General features: G+C 35.0%; 1 protein-coding gene across 1 annotated transcript in view; it reads left to right on the top strand.

Annotated features, from left to right (window-relative positions):
• The first annotated feature begins 3,865 nt into the window (after window positions 1-3,865).
• The window catches only part of LOC107692283 (endoplasmic reticulum mannosyl-oligosaccharide 1,2-alpha-mannosidase-like), a 15,535-nt gene continuing 15,166 nt past the window's right edge, over window positions 3,866-4,234 (top strand). Inside the window, exon 1 of the mRNA XM_016491251.1 lies at window positions 3,866-3,969. The gene's annotated coding sequence lies outside the window, so the exon portion shown is untranslated. The remainder of the gene's footprint in view (window positions 3,970-4,234) is intronic.

Below are 4,234 nucleotides of genomic sequence, written 5' to 3'. Positions count from 1 at the left end.
TACTGTACACTGCATGCCTAAACCTGCCATGAAAGATTTCAAAAGTTCAGATCTGGTCATTGGGAATGGAATGGAAGGTGCCAGACTTTTGAGTGTCTATAAGGACATCATCATATTTTATTGCCTGAACATAATGAGGGAGGAGTGTCATCAGTCCCAGATAACAGAGATAACTAACGTGTTTCTTTCTTTTCACAGTCACCTAATTTATATATATATTTTTTGAACAAAAAATTCATTTATAATTCATTTCAAGCCTCTTGTATTTTCAAATGTACTGTAGCTGAATTCTCTAGCTGTATATTTGTTTATTTTACATATACACTATTATGCTATATACTGTATTATTGATATATTTATCTATTTGCAGTACTTGAGTACAACTCATTTTTAAGCATAGTAAAATGCTTAATTTGTAATATTAATATATGTACGCACACTAAAATAGGATCCAGGATGGATGGATGGGTGCATTTATGTATATATTTTATTTATTATTTATTTTAGTTCTATATACACTTGTCAATTCAATTCTTATATTTAAGTGTATTAAAATACTTAATTTATGCTATTTAACATTAAATATATTATTGCCATTTTTTATTTGTTTGCATATAACAAAATTCTGCATGGGACACTCAATTTCCAAATGTAGTTCTGTTTTATTTGTGGTGACGTTTTTGCAATTTCATTAATAATCAAGCATTATATGCATATATATTAAAAAAAAAAAATAAGATGGCAAACCACGCTATCATTAGTATGATCATGTTTACTGACATTGTTGAAGTGAAAATCGGTTATAACTTATAAGGTTATGAACGTGTTAATAAAAGAGGGCGGAGTCCGAACGAATGACGCGTGAGCGGGAGAATCACGTGATATAGTAAGGAGCCGACACATAAACATTTGCCATAGCACACAGCTGTTTGACTAGTAACAGCGTTCATGCTTATTTTTCTACAGATTGACATATTATGAACAGACTGCATATGAGCCTAAATGAGCGTTTTGTTGGAGGAACACGGGGTTTGTAGGAGAGCAGCGTGATGGAGGAGAGATAGAGATCTGATAGCCACTCCTGCTGTCACCTACACACGGAGTGTACACTATTACTACACGCACAGTGGATGGGATGCATTGGCTGTGACCTCCTCCTCTTCATGCATATAGTTACCTTTAACAATAATTTTAAAACCATTTATGTTTGTATTTGTTGTACCAGTCTGCAAAGGAAGTGGATCCCGGACCGCGCGAGTCCATGTTTCAGTTTGAAGACATGGACCTGCTTCCTTTACGTGATATAGGAATGTTGGGCAACAGCAGCCACGAGTTTGGCTTCACCATTGGCCCTGTGTGCTTCAGCTAGAGACACCCTGAATGATAACGGTACATCCTGTGCATTTAACCTTAAATACAAGCACCAAAGAGAAGAAAACAGGACACTCTGAAGACACATGCAGCATCTACGGCTCGTGGTAAGGAAATACGCTAAACAGAGTCCTGTCTATCCCTGTGCTTCCAGACAAATGGACAATATCCTTTTTTGTTTACAGGGACTTTTGGCTTTGTAATTAATGTACTATTTTTATAATAATTCTGTTTGTTTTAGCAATGTTTTTTAATCACTAGCTGGTCTTGTAATAACATTGTAGAAGAAGCTTGGATCGTATCAAGTGTAATGACAGGGTTCTGACGTGACCACTATGTGGTTGCATGGTTTAAGTTTCAGCTGTTTACTATTTAATCATGTACAAATGGTTATCATGGATTAACTGGTTATTATGCATTATTTAGGTGAGTGTATGAATGACACTTTTTCCCCTCTCGTTTAAGTGTCTAACTTGAATTGTAGGACTGATAGAAACAAAGCGTCCCAGTGAGGACACAGCTAACCTTCCCATGAGGTTTGGATATCAGGAAGTCTGTGCTACCTTTCTGTTTTCTCTGTTCATGTCATGATTTGGTTTCAGAAATGGTCATGTTACCTAAATATGTATGTTAGATGATTTATGGGTGCTAATATTTACAATTCAGCAGTAACAGTTGTTTCAAAAAGAGAAGAATAATACAAACTGCAGCAAAGCTGGTTAATAAATGTGCAAGCAGTGATCTGCATTATGAATATGAGACTGAAAGTCAGTACACATGCATAAAGTCATAGAGACAAGTGTCCTTCAGTTCACATTTATTGTATGTAGGTCTCAGGGAGCACTTACAAATATGACATAAATACAAAAAAAAAAACAAAACACAAATGATATAGGTAAAATAGGTTAATATGTTGAGATTAATCAAACAAAGCCAAATACAAGTGTCGTTCATCATTATCATTTTAAATCACATTGAATTTAGGCACAGGTGCTTTGTTTTGGAAAACTTTTTGTTCTAAAACATTTTGTACTGTATATTGTGTTTTCTATGTATTTGTGGTGACATCGAAATCACATGCTGGTCATCTGTTTGAGCATCAGCTATAAAAAGTGCATTAATGTATCATTTCAGTCGTGTTGGACAATTTTGTATCATTGTGTGAAACACGAACATTTCTTAAAAACTGCTTTGTGGAGTTGTGTTTTTCATGTTCAAACAGCAAAACATGCTAATGAGCAAAACTGCAACCCAGGTGTATCTCAGAAGTATCCATGAGCAGGTACAATTTACTAGAATAGAAGTGCCACCCTTTGCCTGTATTTATTTTCTGAACGCAGTCATTCGTGTCCTGTAGTCTGTGTGGAATGGGACGAAGTGGGAAATCTACTGTACACTGCATGCCTAAACCTGCCATGAAAGATTTCAAAAGTTCAGATCTGGTCATTGGGAATGGAATGGAAGGTGCCAGACTTTTGAGTGTCTATAAGGACATCATCATATTTTATTGCCTGAACATAATGAGGGAGGAGTGTCATCAGTCCCAGATAACAGAGATAACTAACGTGTTTCTTTCTTTTCACAGTCACCTAATTTATATATATATTTTTTGAACAAAAAATTCATTTATAATTCATTTCAAGCCTCTTGTATTTTCAAATGTACTGTAGCTGAATTCTCTAGCTGTATATTTGTTTATTTTACATATACACTATTATGCTATATACTGTATTATTGATATATTTATCTATTTGCAGTACTTGAGTACAACTCATTTTTAAGCATAGTAAAATGCTTAATTTGTAATATTAATATATGTACGCACACTAAAATAGGATCCAGGATGGATGGATGGGTGCATTTATGTATATATTTTATTTATTATTTATTTTAGTTCTATATACACTTGTCAATTCAATTCTTATATTTAAGTGTATTAAAATACTTAATTTATGCTATTTAACATTAAATATATTATTGCCATTTTTTATTTGTTTGCATATAACAAAATTCTGCATGGGACACTCAATTTCCAAATGTAGTTCTGTTTTATTTGTGGTGACGTTTTTGCAATTTCATTAATAATCAAGCATTATATGCATATATATTAAAAAAAAAAAATAAGATGGCAAACCACGCTATCATTAGTATGATCATGTTTACTGACATTGTTGAAGTGAAAATCGGTTATAACTTATAAGGTTATGAACGTGTTAATAAAAGAGGGCGGAGTAATGACGCGTGACGCGTGAGCGGGAGAATCACGTGATATAGTAAGGAGCCGACACATAAACATTTGCCATAGCTGTTTGATGTTTGACTAGTAACAGCGTTCATGCTTATTTTTCTACAGATTGACATATTATGAACAGACTGCATATGAGCCTAAATGAGCGTTTTGTTGGAGGAACACGGGGTTTGTAGGAGAGCAGCGTGATGGAGGAGAGATAGAGATCTGATAGCCACTCCTGCTGTCACCTACACACGGAGTGTACACTATCACTACTCGCACAGTGGATGGGATGCATGGGCTGTGACCTCCTCTTCATGCATATAGATCCTCCTCCTAACCAGGAGCAGCAAGTTGTCCAGAGAAAGGTAAAACGAGGATGCGTTTGGAGGCCAGTTACTCCCTTACCTGAGCAGATGGGTTAAGCAGTTAATATGGAATTAATGCATTGTTCTCTTTCTTTTTGTTTCATTTTACTGTGCTTTATTGGTATGCCAAACATTACATTTGTATTGCCAAAACATCTGCTGCATAGCTGTGTAAAATGAGAAATCTGTCCATGTAAAATAAATATAGCAAGTACTGGTCCAGCACCATATACTGTGTGTATATATATATATATGTGTGTGTGTG

This window comes from Sinocyclocheilus anshuiensis, unplaced genomic scaffold (assembly GCF_001515605.1).
Source record: "Sinocyclocheilus anshuiensis isolate Anshui unplaced genomic scaffold, SAMN03320099.WGS_v1.1 scaffold478, whole genome shotgun sequence".
In the NCBI taxonomy this organism is placed as follows: domain Eukaryota; kingdom Metazoa; phylum Chordata; class Actinopteri; order Cypriniformes; family Cyprinidae; genus Sinocyclocheilus; species Sinocyclocheilus anshuiensis.
The sequence above is the reverse complement of the archived record's forward strand: the minus strand, read 5'-3'. Positions and strand labels throughout refer to the sequence as shown.